The 20894-nt window shown below is 45.4% G+C and overlaps 1 long non-coding RNA gene across 1 annotated transcript in view; it reads left to right on the forward strand.

The window, feature by feature from the left end:
* Positions 1-20894, forward strand: part of LOC132453356 (uncharacterized) — a 36017-nt gene that overhangs the window by 14867 nt on the left and 256 nt on the right. The gene's annotated exons all lie outside the window — the stretch shown is intronic.

Consider the following 20894-nt stretch of genomic DNA (forward strand, 5'->3'; position numbering starts at 1 on the left):
CAATGTTTGTAATTTTTAATGAACGTATTTAATTGTATTTTATATGATATATTATCATCTCTTTCTTTGTCTTTTTCCCCCTGAATAATAGTAATCAACCGTACTGTAAATGTGATGCATGAATTAAGTTCTCAGACAATTTCACTTAGTTTTATAAAAATTGAATGGATTTTCCTTTTAATAAAGACAATTCGATCAACCACAACAAAGCTTTTGTGACTTCCCCAAAGAGGCTCCATGCGAAGGAGACATGACCGCATTCATAACAGACAAAAGTCAAATAAATATCGATCAGCTTGATTGCTGCCATGTTTTATTCATAAGCGCACATGTGTTTACAAGCGGACACGCAGTATTAAAAAGCGGAAGCGGAAGCGCTTCCACACTACCAAGTCGTTCCCAAAGTCCGACGTTACAAACGCTAGGAAGCACTCGAGCTAGCACTCTAGTCTCATCTCCATAGGACGCGACTAGCAAGGACGCGTCCTAGCAAGGCTGTCTGGCTTTTCTAGATGTCTCCAAGACCTACCGACAATAAATGTCAACGATGTTCACCGCATTGTTGGTGCTAGTTCCCTTGCACCTACAAGCAAGCGGGAAAAGGGATTTAAACTCTATATTTCGAGTTATTTGCATAACTTTGAGGGTAGGTAACAGACTACCGGCTTTTTAGTGAACATTTGTTAGCGACAAAATGTTTTTCTGTATTTAAAACACTTAACTGTCCGATGTTGTACTAACAGTACTAACGTGTGTACATTTTTTAGTGTCTAGCAAAGATGAGGGAACATCGGAGGTGATTATCCGAGCATTGTGCCACAGGTCCATGAAGAAATCAGAGAAGCCTCACAGCTTGAGTGTATGTTATAGCTAGCGATAAACCAACCGTTATAAACAAACCGTTATACGCCTGTTTCTTTTATAACAGTGTCCGTGGGGGGATTTAGCTGAGGTCATATGTTTAATCAACTAATCAATACAAACATGTATATTTAAAAAAAACAGCACAAATGTACACACAAGCGCACTTTCCTCGTCAGCCACCACAACAAGCAGAAAGCTCCAGCCGAGAGCGCCCACCACGGCCCCGACACAGTGCAGGCACGCGAGCCGCACACACACAAACACACCAGCTTCACATTGCCTCAAACTCCACTAAAATGTATTGGATATCAAATAGCATATATGTCTCCATACAAAATCAGTGATGCACATTGAGCTAGTTTACTCTGCCACCGACTTTTTTCAACTCACCGTAGGTAGCAGGTGTGCAGTAAAATCCTCAAACATTAATCCTTATGCTGGTGATCATTTTCATCCTGGGATTATTTGTCCTTATTTTCGATTCGAAATCACATCTTAGAAATGGCAATGCTGAAGCATGAGCAGTAATAATTTCACACTTCGCACGCACTGACCTGTTTATGTCACTGGCTTTAGTTGAAAGCGTGGAGCGAGGTTTTTTGTCCCACCCACTAGAATAGCAAAATGTGGTTGGTTATGCATCCGTCACTCACTAAAGTATCATGACGTCTTAACCAATGAGTGAGCGAGCTTTATCCTTTTCCTTTTTTTTGCCTAGAGAGAACAATAAATACATTTTTTTGGATAACACTTTATCAACTATATTAGGCACTAATACCATGCACTAACAGTCATTTCTGAGGCAAACTTGAGAGAATTATTTTCCAATAACAGTGTGTATTTGTGGGATGTATTTTTAATTTCCATCATATGAGCATCTGATGGCATTCTGGAAAGTATTAACTGTAACATTTTACATTTGCAGGTTGTGCTGAAAGATTCCATGCCTGTTGAAATGACGCACCACAGTTGCTCGTGTGTGGCTGGAACAGCATTGTGCAACCACTGGGTTGCTCTGCTGTTTCAGTCAGCACATTATTCACAGCTGAAGGTGCCAGTGGTACCCCCTTTTCTAAGCTGTACTGAGGGAGAACAACAGTGGCACAAGCCTAGAACTTTGGCAAGACAATAAAAAAAGCATATGGACTTGTGTGTCTATATATAAATGTGTGTACACACACACACACACACACTTGTTGCAGGTTTTTTTCTAAACATAATCCTGCATAATCTGTTAGGGTGTAAAACCAGGCCCTGTGGACAAGATGGCTGTGCTATCGGCAAAACCTAAATGTAGAACCACAACAACAGAGGGTGTAAGGTAAAAGCTGAGAATTGTAGAATAATTTCATAAGCTACATGAATGTTTGAATGAAAACTATATACACCCTGATATAAAGCAAGTTATATTATCCACACAGGAGCACACTCTACAAAGCCCTCCATGGGGACCTCCCTGATCTCTCTGTCCTCCGGGTGACAGAGGCCTATAGGGATTTTGGTGCAGCTGAAGCACCAATGATTTGCAGCATGGGCATCAGCAGTGATATTTCACTGGTTGACTCTGCCCTTGGCAAGGTCCAAGTTGGTAGTCCCCTGTCTTACCAGCAGCCAGCAACAGCAAGCAATGACCTCTCCTTCCATGTTGCTCCACCACGTCCATCTCTGCCTCTGTTTGGGTACCAACTGCAGCCATCCTCTTGCATGTTAGTGTGTACAGCACCAGAACAGCTACATTTAAAGAGTTTGGAGGTCACCTGGGATATGGCCCACAAGTTTGAGTGTGCAACCAGAGAGCAAAGTACATGCACTGTTTGGCATCAGCTAAGGAGGCCTAGGCTAACTGCATCAAATCTCCGAGAGATATGCCATGTCAGAGGTAGCTCTGAAGAGGGATTAGCTGACCGAATATTACGAGGTACCCGTCAGACAGCAGCCATGAAAAGGGGCCTCGAATTGGAGGCAGATGCTATCTGGGAATATTGCCAAATGAAGAGGGTCAACCACTACCCCTGTGGTTTTGTAATCCACCCAGACACCCCTTGGCTTGGGGCATCTCCAGATGGCTTGGTGTTTGACCCTTCAGAGCCATGTCCCTTTGGTCTGATAGAAATGAAGTGCCCAAATGTTAAAAGCTATGTTGACTGCCCTTACCTCAAAATGACATCAGGCAAATTATCATTGAAGAAAACACATGCGTATTACTGGCAAGTGCAGGGACAAATGCTAATAACTGGCATGAATTGGTGTGATTTTGTCATTTCAACAGAAGAAGACATGCTAATTGAGAGAGTATTTAGAGATAGTGAAGTACTGGATGTGATGAGAGAGAGAGTAGACAGGTTTTATTTCCATGTTTACTTACAGAAATGTCTGTAATGTTGACAAACAAGGTTTTGTAAATACACATTAATTGATTAATCAAATGTTACAATATTGAGATGATATTCCAGTCCAATATTGTTTGGTATGTAAATATATTAAAGGTGTATGAAGTGAATATGTTAATAAATATAGTGTAACTTAATAAATATAATAAGTTGATAAATATAGTAAGTAAATATAGTTAATAAGTTAATAAGTATAATAAGTTAATAAATATAGTAAGTAAATATAGTTAATAAGTATAATAAGTTAATAAATATAGTAAGTAAATATAGTTAATAAGTTAATAAGTATAATAAGTTAATAAGTATAATATAGTTAATAAGTTAATAAATACACAATTAATTAAAACTTTAAATGATTTTTTGAGACAAAAAAAGTGATTTGATTATTTATCAACTTAGACCTTCGGTGCTATGATGAGCACTGCAAAGACCAATAGCTAGCCTTAGGTCAAATTTTCCTGTCTCCATCTCTTGACCAGAGGTCCATTCTGGTAATTGGATAGTAGACATGCCACAGTAAAAATTTGGTTTATGCTCCCTGTGATGGAGAGAGGGATCACTGAATCAAAGAGTTTGTTCTCCTTTACTCTCCTTATCATCCTCTCCACATGGACCCTCAAACGTGCAATTGACTGCGTCTGTAGGACGTCCACCTCCGGCATTTGGGTCCTCTTGGAGAGGAAGGCAGGACGATGGACCGTCCCGGGCACAAGGCTATCCACCAAGAACCCCTTGTCGACCATGATGGCCATGTCAGGTGTGAGGAGGGATGTTATGCCTGACTGTCGAAACACCTCCTTATCGCTCATGGACCCCTCGAATAAGGCTGACACAAATGTCAGGGCTCCATGCGGGGACATTCCCACCATGGCCTTGAAGGTGCAGTGAGATTTGTACTGTGACAAAACTTCACTCTGGAGGAGCAGGGATGATGGTGTTTGGCATCGTAGCTCCGTGCAGTCAACTACGACTTGAGTGTCACTGTAGCCTGCATATTCCTGTGGAATATGGGCCTTCACAGCTTCTGGTGACATCCAGATAGCCACGGAGCCCAGTAAGATGTACAGAAAGTTGGCCCATGTCACGATGATCCGACTCACTGTTGCCCTGTGTATTGTAAATCTGTGACTAAGCTCCCTCTGGGTGCAGCCGGTGGACAGATACATGAGGAACAGGAATAGCTCATCTATTGGCTGCAGTTTCTGGATGGATAAATGTTGTATGAATGTTAATTGTTAGAAGCATACTTTTCATTCTGTCAGCCATTACATGGCGACGTCCTATGGCTACTTTATTTTTTCACTGTGTAGAAAACATTATGATGGCTATGTCTATCTTCACTATTATATGTCCATTGTGTGTGTGTGTGTGTGTGTGTGTGCATGTGTGGTGGTAGGCCTATACTAAAGCTGCGAACACACCAAGCGCGTACCTCGCGTACCATGTACGTGCGTGACGCAGCGAAAATGTTGCTTGACCATTTTGTGTCAAAAATGGTCAGATACGCGCGTACGCATACGCGCGTAGATGAGACCGCCCAAAACTTCCCCCCCCCCGCCATTTTTCTTTTGCTGAAACATGGCTGGCATCGCCAACATCGCTGCGCTTTATTTGCTGTGGGAGTCCGAGGAGTCCGAGGACCGTCGCAAACGCAAACGCCGTCGTCTTTGGGTGCACGACATCCTCCGGAGACGGCCACAGCTGGGTGAGTTTCACCACTTGCTCCAAGAACTCCGCCTGGATGACGGCCGGTTTCAGCGGTACTTTCGACTGAGTCGGGCCCAGTTCGATGACCTGCTAGCCCGGGTTGGTGCCAGGATCTCCCGTCAGGACACCAACTACAGGCGCTCCATATCAGCTGCGGAGCGCCTGTCTATCTGTCTCCGGTAAGTTGCGGTTTCATAGCCTAATTACTCTATAACAATCAGCACATTCTGTAGTCAAAAACTATATACACAACGGGGAGAAATTGTTTGGGCGCGTGTTCTGATAGTGCATACATCTATTTCCAATGCTGTCAATGCTCCACCCAGTGTTTCAACAGTGTTTTTATATATTATCTATGGTTTCAACCTAAACGCAAATCTTCATATACATGCATGTCACCTGAGTTTTATATAAACAAAATAAATAAATGCATCATGGCTCCAACATATTCATTCTTGACCTCCTTGTCATGCTTTTGAAAATAAAATAAGCTGATGCAAATCGCTAGTCAAGACATATACCTGTGCAGTGATATCAGCAAGATAATTGGCCTACATATTTGGTATACAACTAAAATTCTCAATAAGGCTACAATAAATTATTCATGTGTTGCAGATTCCTGGCTACTGGCGATTCGTTCCGGACGATAGCCACCAGCTTCCGGGTCGGGGCCTCCACCGTGGCTTCCATCGTGTCCGAAGGGGTGACGGCTATATGGGACTGCCTGGTGGAGGAGTTCATGGCTGTGCCCACTACCGAGGTCTGGAGGCTGATTGCGCAGCAGTTCGAGGAGCAGTGGAACTTCCCTCTCTGTTGCGGTGCCATCGATGGGAAGCATGTTGTTCTGAAGGCCCCTGCGAACTCCGGTTCGCAGTTCTTCAACTACAAGGGGACATTTTCCATTGTTCTCTTGGCAGTTGTCGACGCAGACAAGTGCTTCCGCATCATCGATGTGGGGGGCTATGGGAGAACCAGTGATGGAGGAATTCTGGCCAACTCTGTGTTTGGTCAGGCCCTCCGAGCTGGCGATCTCAAGCTCCCTGCTGACAGAGTACTGTCAGCGGCTGCGCAGAGAGGACCCCTGCCTCATGTGTTTGTAGCGGACGAGGCCTTTCCGCTACGGACCGACCTCATGAGGCCATTCCCCGGACGCATCCTCCCCCGAGAGCGGCGCGTGTTCAACTACCGACTGTCCCGGGCTCGGTTGGTGGTTGAGAACGCCTTCGGCATCCTCTCCTCCCAGTGGCGGTTCTACCGGAGGGTCATCGAGGTCCGTCCTGAGCTGGCGGAGAGATGCGTCAAGGCCACCTGTGTGCTCCACAACCTCCTCCGCAGAACAGCACCAACAGCAGCAGTGAGAGATTGCCTCCCTGTTGGTGTGGCGTTGCCTCTGCCAGGGCTGGGGAGAGTGGCTGCCAACAACGCTGGGAGAGAGGCCATCCGGATCCGCGAGACCTTCACCTCCTACTTCTCTGCAGAAGGGACCCTCTCGTGGCATGACACCATCGTATAGTGCAGTGCACAACAACCCCAAAACGGCTCTTTTAAGAGCCACCCACACAAAACCAAAGGGATTCCTTCATTATTATTAAATTGTTATTAAAATTGTTCAATTAAGTAGTGTTATTAAAAATGTATATTTGTGTCCATGCATGCTAGATCTTAAAATCATATATTGAGAGAAGAGTTGTGAGAACTATTTTATTAAAAAAATAATTATATAAATAACAAATAACATAAGAACAATAAAATTTAAACATAACGGAACAATAACAAATGAACAGTGACATCAGCCTAGTTCTTTCCCTGGAGAGATTGTCACCACCACCAGCTAATAAGCTTAAACAGGTTCCAAATTAAGTGTGAAATTAGAGTTGTCAAATATGACCTTTCGAATTTGGAATTTGACGTACTCCAGTACTTCAGGTGGCAATCTCTCCAGGGAAGGAACTAGGCCCAATACAAAGTGCTCATTCCCGGAGAGCGGGGTAGGGGGAGGCACAGCGTTTTGCCTCTCCAGGGCCTGGAGGATGGCTGTTTTCATATTGGGGTCCCCCTCCGGTACCCTGGCTCTCTTCCTCTTCGTCCCTGTATGGAATGTAAAACACCATAATTTGTAAGTTAGTGAAAAGCCTATTGAACATGCATGTGTGTTTGGTTTGAAGTGTTGTAACTTTAACTTATAGTATTAATTAGGGCTGTCAAATTAACGCGTTAATTTCGATTAATCAGGGGAGGATCAAGAAGTTACGAGAGAGAGAGAGAGAGAAGGGAGAGAAACAAACGGTAGGCTATACAGCTGTTTATAAACAGGCATAAAAGTGTTGTATTGGTATGCGATTAATTTAGATGAATTAATCACAGAGCCTGTAATTAATTTGATCAATTTTTTAAATTGCTTGACGGCACTAGTAGTAATCCATAAACCGTCTTCTTATCAGTTGAAGCTTAAACGGTTAGCCATAAACATAGTTGAACCCCTGAAATTAATGCTATACATCTTTGTCCTGTACATACCGCTCTGTGGTCTTGGGCCAGCCTCAGGGACAGGTACACGGGAAGGGCCAGCGGCAGGGACAGGGGCAGGAGCAGGAGCAGGAGCAGGAGCAGGAGCAGGAGCAGCGTCCTCCGAGTCAGACTCACTACTGGGGTGGTCTATGTTATTGAGAAAGAATACTTTTTTTGCTTGGATGATACATGCATGATCGATATTACAGCACATTAAAGATAGACAGAATCGTGCCGCACTGTAAACCGTTCCTGTGGCCAAAGCTGTACGTGTCTTCACTTGTCAACAAACCTGCTCTGTGGGATGGCCCTGCTGCTGCCTCCTCAAGCTCCTCATCTTCTCCTGCCCCTGACAGCGAAGTATCTGGAGCCCTGTCCTCCTCGACCTCCTCTGCCCCCTGAAGTAAATTGCTGCTGGTCTCCCTCGGGGTGACAAAGTGGTCGAGGAAGGACAGGACCCCAGCGAATTTCCATTTTGTCGCTGTCCCTGCCGCTGACCCGCTCTTTTTCCCCGCCTTTTCACTCTTTTTGTGTCTCATGTACCTGTCCCTGAGTGACTTCCACCTCCTGCGACATGCGTCCACTGACAAGAACATATATACATATTAAGTTGTGTAACCTGACAAGCGGGACAGTCTGTTGTAGTAGTATCACTTAATATTACTGCTAACTGTTGCTACCGCTAACCGGCGCTAACTTTTTTCATAGTAGAACACAACCGATAGCTGAAGCCAAGCAAAATACACACACACATTATTCACTGATCTTACCAGGACAGCCAGTATCCTCGGCCACGTCGACCCACGCCCTCTCCTTCTTGTTCCTGTCCCGGTACGACACCATCCTGGTGTTGTACAGGACAGGACGGCTGCAAACTGCGAAGATGAGGTTTTGGTCCTCCATTGCGGTTCTGTCCTCTCCGTCTCTCTGCCAGTGACGTCGGGTCAAGCTCAACGCTGATTGGCTATTGCGGCGCGTATGATCGTAAAAAGTTCAATTTTTTGAACTCCTCGCGTATATATACGCGCCTCATACGCCCCTACAGCGAGTAAAATGTTGCTTGGTACGCATGATACGCATGTACGCACCTCATACGCGCGTACACCAATGCTTCCCTATGGAAAAATTGCCGATTTTATACGCGTGGTACGCAGGTGACGCGTTTGGTGTGGCCGTACCTTTACAGTTGGTCTGGTTAAAGGGCTTTCAGTAGTTGTGCTTGTGGCATAACTTCTGTTGGTTTTAGTGACCCTAATCATTTTGCTCGTTGCTGTCTCGATTAGTTTCCAGAATGCCATCAGATGCTCATATGATGGAAATCTATTTAAAAATACATCACACAAATACACACTGTTAATGTAAAATAAAGTGTTTTATTTATATTCAACACATTAAAATTAGTAAATGATCTCGCATGTTTGTCTGAATTATATCAAGTTTGCTTCAGAAATTAAAGTGTTAGTGCATGGTATTAGTGCCCAATATAGCCTAGTTGATAAAGTGTTATCCAAAAAACACGCTCTACGCTTTCAACTAAAGCCAGTGACATATAAACAGGAACTTGTTATGCTTTGTTTGAGAGCTTTTCACGTATTTTAAAAACATACCCAGAAAACATTAATTTATTCTACAACAATAAAAAAATCTATAGACCTGGTGTAGAAGCGGATGTCTTCTGGGGAAGAAGCAAACCGCTCGAGCCCAAATCTAACATGCAGCTGGTAGCTCTGGACCTGCTGTCTGAGGACCTCAATCTCTTTTTGCATAGCACTGTAGTGCTCACGGTCAACACATACTGTACTACTAGCACTGTACTCATGGTCTAAGACCATCGGAACGGGTAGCTCAGCCTCAGGCTCTTCGGGGTCGGAGCAAGGCTCGGGACTCGCCGGTCTCTCTCTTCGCTCCCACACACCAGCCCGTGTTTGCCTTGCGACGAAGTTGTTCCAGTTGAACAAAGAAGGCACTGAGTTGGGCAAAAGGACCCGTAACCCTTTTCCAGTTGATTTGATCAACGCGTTGTCGAAATGCCGACTGCACACCTTCGTGTGATTTGTGACTTCAAACCCCGTCCTCCTGATCTTCTGGATCCACTGCGCCCGAAGAGTTGGGTTTTTTGGGAAGCGGTGGAAACTTAAACTGCCATTATACCGGCTGGAAGCTGAGCACAACGGTACACAGCAGTGTTGGTTTGATCCGCCTTCACTCCGTTGAAGCTTGTGCAGTCTTCGAACATTACATTTCGGTTGTTTGGTTGGGTTTTCCATCTTTTTACTATTTCTAGTTGCCGTGGTAACTGATGCGGGAAGTAGACCGGAAACTAGTATGCCGACACCTGGCGACACCGGACGTTCGCTTCTAGAGTTGTGCACAGAGCCTATTGGTTGGTTTTCCTATAAAACATAGAAGCTCGTTTGCACTCCCCAGGTAGTTTGAAGTAATCCATGATGTGGTTCCCATCTCTGTACTGACTACTCTTGGAGGTAATACAGCTCATGATTTGAAGGTACTTCCAAAAATTGTCTTTTCCCTTGAGCTTATATTTTCTCACCAAGTCTGAGTATGATACAAACACATGATCTTCAAATAGATCAGCAATGTTACATATACCACTACTATGCCACTTCTTCCAAAATACTGACGTCTTTCCAATTTTAATCATTGAGTTATACCATAAGGATGAGTAGGATTGCTTACAATGTGACAATTTAAACATTTTATGTACCTTGGTCCATATCTCTTTGTGGTGTGCCATGATAGGATTGGGTAAATTAAGGGAACACTGGGAGAGTCTATCAATAGGTGGAAAAGGGAGTGCCAACTTATTTTCAATCGCAACCCATTCTAATGTATTATATTTATTCCAGTGTCTGGTTATTTTGGCCATTTCGAAAGAGATGTAATACATTCTTGGGTCTGGCAATCCCAGTCCGCCTTTGTCTCTAGGTGAGCACACTTTGCTAAGCTTAATTCTGGGTCTTTTCCTTCCCCATAAAAAGTCTTTAATTATTGTGTCATATCGTTTGAAAATCTGAGGGGATATAGTAACTGGTACCATCATGAGTATATAATTGATTTGTGGAGAAATCACAATTTTTATAAGATTAACCTTTCCCCATAATGTCAGATTAATTTTCCCCCATTTATCTAAATTAGTTTTTATTTTTTGTAGTACTGCTTCAAAGTTAAATGCTGGCATTATTTCCACAACCTGGCTTAGTTTTATTCCCAAATATTTCATCCCTTTTGGTACCCATTTAAAACCAAAGTTTGTCATTAAATTTGAATTGAGTAATCCCGTAATAGTCATGAATTCCGACTTTGTCCGATTAATCTTTGTCCATGAAGTGGGGCGTCGAATTCAATGGGTCTTTTACCAGCATAAAAATATCATCCTCGTACAATAACAATTTGTGCTCTTTCCCGCCTCCATCCACTCCTTTAATATTTGCATTGGCCCTAATCGAAATAGCCAGCGGCTCCAATACGATATTAAATAATAATGGAGATAAAGGGCAGCCCTGACGAGTTCCTCTGGTAAGGTTGAATAGAGTGATAATTATCCCGTTAGTCATCACGGCTGCCTTTGGGCTTTTATACAAGGTTTTAATCCAGCCAATAAATGTTTGTCCGAATCCAAAATGTGATAGAGCTGCAAGCAAGAATTCCCATTGAACCCGGTCGAATGCCTTCTCAGCATCAAGTGAGAGGCCAACGACCGGGTCTCTTCCTGTCCTGTTGGACCATATCAAGTGTAATAGTCTTCTCATATTGTCTGTAGACAACCTATTTTTCATAAATCCTTCTTGGTCAGGGTGTATGATGCTTGGTAATGCACTTTCCAGACGTAAAGTCAAGATCTTAGTTAAAATTTTACAATCAAGGTTTATCAAACTCAAAGGTCTGTAATTAGCAGGGTCTGTTGGATCTCTGTCTTTTTTAGGTATAACAGATATCAAGGCGTTGTAGAATGTTGGAGGGAGAGAACCTAATGTGAATGCTTCATTATATACCCCTTTTAATATTGGGGCAAAGATATCTATATATCTAATTGCTTATAGTACTCGACCGGAAATCCATCCATGCCAGGTGATTTACTCTGCTGCTGGACTCTTCTAGAAAACAAGAACCAGGATTTATGGATGTTTGATAGAAGCTGTACCTTTATAATCTCTAGGGCTGTCAAGTTTTGGTTGGTTGGTTGACGGGTTAATGGATATGCACTTGTTGGACCAAATTGTCTTTAGTCGGACAATGGCTGGTGTTCCTTTAATAAGAACAAAGAGCTTCTTAATCCATTATTTTAGGGCCTGAAGGGACAAATGCAGACCGATGTGTTTTATATTTGAGTGACGGGCTATATTGTGTTAGAAATAACATTAATTATGAATACAAATAAGGTTGAAGGCTCCGTAGTTTCTGTTTTAATAATCATATGGTTTAATAAACGATAAGACTTATAAGACAAGAGGTCAAGCCCCTGGATTTCTTAACGTTGAACTGGCCCATAAGGAAGACCGCTAGTCCTAACTTACTGAACCTTTACTCCGCTACTAACTCATTGATTCCAACAAAGTCATCGATCTGGCAGCATTTGGTTAAAAAGGACGACAAAAAAGCATGCAAAGTGTAGAGTAAGTTTGTGGGCAGATCAGCTAAAATGGTAAGCTATGAGTACTTTTTTCTTAAAAGGCACCCAGTGCAACTTTCGAGGCTTAAAAATAAACATTACATTTCTAGTCTTTTTTACACGTAGTAAGTTTCAATAACTCCATACCATTACATACCGACATTCAAGCAGCAAAGATGAGACGTCGTTGTGGTGTGAGAACTGATAGAAAATCGATAACAACAACAATGCCGCCATTTTCTTTATTTTTTGTAACCTACAATAAATAAAGCAGGCTTCCAGGCAATGGAAAAATGGCTTCTCCCCACCGGCGATTGTTGTTGTTTACGATTTTCTATCAGTTCTCACCACACAACGACGTCTCATCTTTGCTCCATGAATGTCGATATGTAATGGTATGGAGTTATTGAAACTTACTACGTGTAAAAAAGACTAGAAATTTAATGTTTCTTTTTCATTGAATGTTTAAATAAAGTTGCACTGGGTGCCTTTAATATATCTGATCAGTGGCGGTTTTAGGCACGGGCGAACCAGGCAGCCGCCCGGGGTGCCATATTTGTGGGGGGCGCCAAATCACATGGGGGGCGCCACGAGCAGTAAAAAAAAAAAAAAAAAAAACGCGCTGTGTAGCGGTTTTCAATGAAGTACATAACATTGTGTGGGGAATTGGTGTTTTGGCGCCCCCTCTGGCTGCAGGCGCACCTGCTCATTGAGACGGTGCCGTGCACGGACGGAATGAAACCCCCACTGAAGTCCGTAGGGTCATGATACAAACCCCCCCAATTCTTCGGTTGTGTCGTCTCTAAACGACGCTGCCCGACGCTCCGTGGCTCGTCCCCTGTCTGCAGTGCTTCTTATTGAAGCTCTGCCCTAACCGAGTCGACTCGGACCGAGAGGGGTCTGAAACCCACTGACCTTCTCCTAACAGCCCTTATGTGATATTGAGGCTAGCAGGTAGAGTACAACGCACTGTGGTCGATTCTGTTGATCTAGAGACAACGTGCACATTCTTTTATAATCATCTTTTCACCATTGACCAATCGATTGGTCAGAGAGTTGGTTGGATTTAAGAATACAGCCCAAATCATCAGCTCTAATCATTTCTTACCTTTTCTCAACAGACTCATTTGCATCTTTAAAGCTATTAGGATGTTCCATAGACCAGCCACTCTTCATGGAGACACAGCTGGGTCCAGGGGAGTCTGCTCTCTCCTGCTTCTCTGGGCTTCAACAAACACACACACACACACACACACACACACACACACACACACACACACACACACACACACACACACACACACACACACACACACACACACACCTTTTACTCAGACTAATGTTGGAGTCATGATGCATCACTGCTGAGCTCTGAGATGGACAGCAGTCAGTCACAGACAGAGAGATCCTCTTAGCTTTGCTCTGACGGCCATGTTCCCCAGACAGAGCGGTCTTAGAGGTAGGATCCCTATTCTCTCTCTCCTCATCCATAGTAGACTGGAGAAAATACGTCCCGTCCCATACGGTAAAAAGTTATAAAAGTATAAATGTAAGGGAAGAAACTGAGGTTAAAGTGTTTATGAAACACATTAATCATGTCACGTGAAAGGTTTTCAAAGCGGAGAAAGAAAGGCTCCTCGCTGCGACGGACGGTTCAGATGAGGAAGTTACTTGGCTGAACCGCCCCTCTCAGCGCATGTCACATGTATTCTGGGAAAACGGGTAGCGTGCGTGTGCACACACACGCACACACACACACACACACACACACACACACACACACACATACACACACACACACACACACACACACACACACACACACACACACACACACACACACACACACACACACAAACACACACACCGAACTGTTGGAAGGGGAAGTACTTGAGGAACTGAGAGAGAGAGAGCAAGAGAGAGAGAGAGTGTGAGAGAGTTTTCACTAAAGGTCTAAGATTAAATGATGCAAATAAAATAATAAAATGAATTGCTATCTATTGTTATCGTGGATATTTTTTCAACACATTTTTATACAAATCTATGTATTCTATCAAATTTATGAACCAGCAGTTGAGTGAGTGGTCTAGCATTTGACCTGTAGAGCGGATGTTTCGAGTTCAAGTCCTGAGTTCGTCGTTGAATTCTGTATTGTATTGTATTGTGTTGTATTGTATTATAGTACTTAACTGTGTAGCAACTGCAGTAGCTGCTATCATGGCTGTAACACGGGGAATTGGTTAGCCTAGCGATTGTTGCTCATCAGACTGCATCTGATGAGCAAGCAGAGAGGAACAAACGGTTCCCATGCATGACCACATGCGTGTGCGGCACACACAAGTTAATAGTAATGATGATAAATTATATGATAAATTAATTATATATATCACAGAGCAGGATGGTGAACGTTTACAATATCTCATGTCAATTTACAATAGGCTAAATGTGTCAGCGTTGGCTGACTAACTCTTTTTGATATTTATCCTGCGCGCCTCCTCTTTGCAACGGAATTTGTTTAAGATATGAATCCATTTAATGAACGTACACACTAAAACACACTTTTTAAAATAAATATTTGGAAACAAAAGTTCATGTTTCCCGCAGTGTGCCTCTCTTGTATTGAGCGGATCTGCAGGATGCAGGATCGCACTCTGCACAACCAAGTTGGTTAAAAAGTCACGGTCACGCACGACTCTGTAATCAACGCTTTCCAAGCATCGGTGGTGATGGGGACTTTCTCCGCTAAGGACAGAATCGTACATTTTCTCCAGCCACACAGTCATAGTTTGGCGACATTTCACTGTGTAATCTGCCTCGAGAAATGCGATCAGGTCGCGGAAGACTACGTCACGTCTCTGGCAAAGGCTGCTGCTGTATATAAAATAGCATGCATCTGCATCAGTTATATTCTCAATTTAATTGACAGAGCATCCCTACAAAGTATTTAGGTTAACTATATAAGAGAGTAGGTTAAGTGTGCGTCTGACAGGGGGCGTGCCATCACGATGGTGGCCCTCCATCCTGATGTCAGTCAGCCATCACGACGGACGATGACATCGTCCATCTCCACAACCCCAGTAGGCAGTGTATTTGTTTTTGTTCCATTACCTGTAACCCCCGTACTAAGTCGCCGGATCCGATCCCCCCTCTGCGTTTCTGGACCTCCCATTTTCAAATTAAGCACTGGGTCAGTCAATTTTGAATGTTCAAAGAAATGGAAAATAAATGGCATGAAAAGTACTTTGATTTCTCCAGTAATCCTTCCTAATCTACTAACTGCGTGGGGATTGAACCCCAGACGACCGGGTGCAAGTCCGACCCGCTACCTCGAGACTAGCTCCCTATTTATGCATCCATGGTCCATATTCAATTAAAATATGCATTCAACCAATCGGCGATTTTTTGCCAGGTAGCCTCCCTGTATCTATGAATGGTTACGGTGGTCCCTTTTTGAGTTATTATATCCTTGTACTCCTCATAGACCGCCACAAGCAGCTTCTGTTCCCCGCTGGAAAAGATCCCGTTCGGTCCTTTTCTGATATTTGATCCATGAATCGACATTCACGGTTCTGGGCTGGTTGCATATCTCGTGAGGAAGAACACTATGCTGGGATCCTACTGGACGTCAGCACTGGTTTAGGGCCTTTCAACAATGAGGCTTATGACAGAGCCCTCATGCGGGCCCACCAGGCTACGGCAGGCGACTGACTTCATCCTCCATCACCACACCACACTCCCTGTTAACCACCTCGGCCCCCCCCCACCCACCCCCCCGCTACTCACCAGGGGGAGTAGGGCGTCCCACCGCTCCCTACACCACCACAGGTCCCCCTAGCCCCTCTTAGACACCCCAACACACTCCCTTTACCGTTTAAACCTCCCGTTATCCCCTCTCTCCTGGCCCTCCCACCTCTTTCCCTTAACCTAACCCCAGGTTTTCCTCCCCCCTCTACTATCACACCTGGCCTTCAACCAGCCAAACAACTAGAGGGACCCCCCCCACCCAACGCCTCCCAGCACCTAGACTACACCCACTGCTGGTCCAACACCACCCAACGCCTCCAGCACCTAGACTACACCCACTGCTGGTCCAACACCACCCAACGCCTCCCAGCACCTAGACTACACCCACTGCTGGTCCAACACCACCCAACGCCTCCCAGCACCTAGACTACACCCACTGCTGGTCCAACACCACCCAACGCCTCCCAGCACCTAGACTACACCCACTGCTGCTCCTCCACCAACACCACCCAACGCCTCCCAGCACCTAGACTACACCCACTGCTGGTCCTCCATCAACACCACCCAACGCCTCCCAGCACCTAGACTACACCCACTGCTGGTCCTCCACCAACACCACCCAACGCCTCCCAGCACCTAGACTACACCCACTGCTGGTCCTCCATCAACACCACCCAACGCCTCCCAGCCCCTAGACTACACCCACTGCTGGTCCAACACCACCCAACGCCTCCCAGCACCTAGACTACACCCACTGCTGGTCCTCCATCAACACCACCCAACGCCTCCCAGCCCCTAGACTACACCCACTGCTGGTCCTCCACCAACACCACCCAACGCCTCCCAGCCCCTAGACTGCACCCACTGCTGGTCCTCCACCAACACCACCCAACGCCTCCCAGCCCCTAGACTACACCCACTGCTGGTCCTCCACCAACACCACCAAACGCCTCCTAGCCCCTAGACTACACCCACTGCTGGTCCAACACCACCCAACGCCTCCCAGCACCTAGACTACACCCACTGCTGGTCCAACGCCTCCCAGCACCTAGACTACACCCACTGCTGGTCCAACACCACCCAACGCCTCCCAGCACCTAGACTACACCCACTGCTGGTCCTCCACCAACACCACCCAACGCCTCCCAGCCCCTAGACTACACCCACTGCTGGTCCAACACCACCCAACGCCTCCCAGCCCCTAGACTACACCCACTGCTGGTCCTCCACCAACACCACCCAACGCCTCCCAGCCCCTAGACTACACCCACTGCTGGTCCAACACCAACACCACCCAACGCCTCCCAGCCCCTAGACTACACCCACTGCTGGTCCAACACCACCCAACGCCTCCCAGCACCTAGACTACACCCACTGCTGCTCCTCCACCAACACCACCCACCTCAGTCCTCACCAACCCATTGATACAACAGCAATTACTAGTAACTCACCCATATCAGGATGTCCGCCCTCGACCCCCCCCCCCCTTTAGTCACCAGGCCTAATGGCCTCTCACTGGGACAGCGCCAGCCCCCCCGTCGTCCACCAGGGGGCGCCTGTACCTTTGGTTCTCCACCACTCTCCCGACTAGCAGAACCTGCTCCTGGAAACAACAAGCAGAGTGACATTAGCAAAAGTTACAGGTTGATCTTTAGTTGCTTATGCCCGTGCCTATCTTCCCTTGCACCACCAGATGGGGTCAATGGACTGATCCTCTATCCCTAACCTAACCCTAACCCTCACCCTCACCCTAACCCTCAACCTCACCCTCTCCCTGACCCTGACCCTGACCCTAACCCTCACCCTCACTCTCACCCTCACCCTCACCCTTACCTGCGAGTGTTACCTTACCTAGCCTCTGAAGAAGTTGTTGTACAACCAAACGTCAGGTACCTCTCTTTATACCTTTTTTATTTATTTGATCATCCCTAGTTTTTCAAAGGGCAATCCTTTTAGGCCATTAGGGTTCTTATTACTTTTATTCATTTAATTATAGGGTTACTTTTTTAAGGAGCTTGTCGAGCTAAGTGACAAATACCTTCGCCGGGCCGAGTTGTTTAATGTTTTTATCTTTTTATTCCTTTTAGTTTCCTTTGGTAAGCTCTTACCTGGGGTGTTTTAAGTAGGGCATGTGAACCAGCTCCCAGGAGACCTCCAGAACACAGCAGAACCACAGAAGAACTCTTCCCTGTTGGTTGGAGAAGCCAATCACGGGCCCCCACTGAGCCCCAGCAGGCCTCAGGAGAAGGGCCCCCGGACTATCACCACCTGGGGGACACAAACGGAGTCAGAGACTCACCAATCCATACTAAGGACTCTCCACTCACCACCCCCCATTGCCGTGGGGGGAGCCCACTTCTACCCCCCTGGTTTAACCAGTTTTTATCACCAGATCCACTGTTCTCTTCTGCTTTTACTCATCAGATTGTTTTTATCCCTTTTTATTTTGCTCTTGCCTGGCTTTCTATTCTTGTTTGGTCACCATGTTGCACCAGGGATCTAGATTTGTGCCCCTGTCGCACTCTAGTGGAGACAGGGACACACACACACTCTCTCTCTCTCTCTCTCTCTCTCTCTCTCTCTCTCTCTCTCTCTCTCTCTCTCTCTCTCTCTCTCTCTCTACTACTATATTCAGTGTGTCTTCAATCATCCCCTTGAACTTCTCAATATGTTATAGTTGGAGGTCCTCCACCCCCCCCCCCCCCCCCCCCCCCCACCCACCCATCTACGAGGCCAGACACACACACACACATGAACTTACATAGACACACACTGTGTCAAGTGTCAAGTTGTAACCAGTACCCCCGTCATGGCCCCCCCAGCGTCTAACATAGCGCGGTTTGACTCAACATGGCCGCTCTGACGGCTGCACTCAAACGCTTCACTCTGTTTCTACTGGTTTAAGCCCGCACCCCTGGAAGACGGTTAACTATTTAACACATTAGCATTGTGCATTTTGGTTATTTAACACCCTCACAAACAGACACACATGCACACACACACACACACACACACACACACACACACACACACACACACACACACGCACAGTTCTGTGAAGTCATTCAGTCACTGTTAGGGATGGGAATTGATAAGAATTTCACGATTCCGATTCCGTTTCCGATTCTGCTTATCGATCCGATTCCTTATCGATTCTCTTATCGATTCTCATTGGGTGAGAAAATAAGTATAAATGTGTTTGTTTGCATTACATCTCTTTAATATCTGATCAGAAGTGCTTCTAGTATTAGGAAATTGTACATTTTCAAATCAATTGGTCTAGACGAAAAAATATATGTTTCGCTTTTTAAGCCCAAATGCCATCATTATGTGCCATACAACTAAAAACACAGACTGAAAACAGCCAAGTAAGAGCTTGTGCCTTTTGAAATTCTAACAGTGCTCATTTGCATTCAACTTGTAACAAAATTAAACTGACATAAACAAAATGAAGCATTGATTAGACAGAGATTTATTAGATGGGCCTACCTAATAAACCGTTGGAACACACAAGACCGGAAACCATAGCAATGCCGGTAAACAAACCCCGAGAAGCCCAATCCCTATGAGAGCTCCCCACGCTACGGCCATCCGGAGGCGACAGAGCTGTTGGCCGTGATATTATATATACAATTATAATATAGTATATAATATATTATATACTATTATATATAGAGATCCGGGAGTCGCAAACTGCAACAATCACTTTCTCCTCCATTCCGCGGTTCACCCGGACTGCACTGCACTGAGTTTGACGGCGGAACGCTGATTGGCTGTTACGTGTGTGTGACGTCACGACGCATTTGCCACGATCGGAACCGATAAGCGGAATCGTTAAGCAGGCTTGCTAACGATTCCAAGGAATCGGTTGACTCGGAACCGGTTCTGAACAAGAACCGGTTCTCGATTCCCATCCCTAGTCACTGTGGTGAAAGGATGAATTAGGTTGTACAAACCTACCTTGAAGGAACCTTTCATTATGTGTTCATTCAGTGGGGTTGGGTTGGTGTTGGGTCTCTTTCTCTTTACGCCTGGTAATCTAAAACTGGAGGGAGAGAGGGAGACGGGGGGGGGGGTGGAGGGAGACGGGGGGGAGAGGGAGACAGGGGGGAGAGGGAGGAGAGTGAGACGGGGGGGAGGGAGGGGGAGACCGGGAGGAGAGGGAGACGAGGAGGGAGGGGGAGATGAGGAGAGAGAGACAGAGAGAGAGTGTCCGGCCGTCTGTCTGTGGTTTCTTTCTACAACCGACACAGAGACACTGAGGCACTCCCCCCCCTCCCAACCAAAACCCAGGGAGGAGGTCCCAGAATAAAATCTGAATAACATTTATTGTTTTATTTATAATTTCTGATTAATATCTTATTATTCTTAAGGCATTTATGGAAGCATTATTCACTAATAAAACAAGAAATCATCGGCTGAACACACGAGAACATTCGGTTGGATCCACTGAGTTGTTTATTACAATTATGCTTCATCAACAAAAAAGACAGAAAAATAGTCCCTTACATGTACACAATAAACACGAGGACTAAAACAATAGAAGCAGCAGACTTTACAAATCATCAACAGGTGGGCACGTATCTTTAATAACTGAACATGTTTTGCGGCCGTTTGTTTCCGAAAAATCAAGATTCAGTCTTAAGTAATTCACAACATGCAACACTATGCCATAAACCTCTTGGTTATTATGAATAAAATATAAAATCTGCTTTAAATCAGGTCACAAATCAGGATTATGACAAAAATGATGATATAAGAGCCCTTAAGACTTATAACCACCAGGACTATAACTGCCACAGAGACACTGAGTCATCAATCCTCTCAGTGTGTGTGTGTGTGTGTGCGTGTGTGCGTGTGTGCGTGCGTGCGTGCGTGCGTGCGTGCGTGCGTGCGTGCGTGCGTGCGTGCGTGCGTGCGTGCGTGCGTGCGTGTGTGTTTCACGGAGGGGCGGCACTTTCCTTTTTTACGGCCCCCCCCCCTCCCCCCATTTTTCTACAATTGAGGGAGTCGGAGGGAGTTGAAACAAGAGACACGAGAACGGCCCCCCA

Source organism: Gadus macrocephalus, chromosome 3, assembly GCF_031168955.1.
Source record: "Gadus macrocephalus chromosome 3, ASM3116895v1".
Classification (NCBI taxonomy): Eukaryota; Metazoa; Chordata; class Actinopteri; order Gadiformes; family Gadidae; genus Gadus; species Gadus macrocephalus.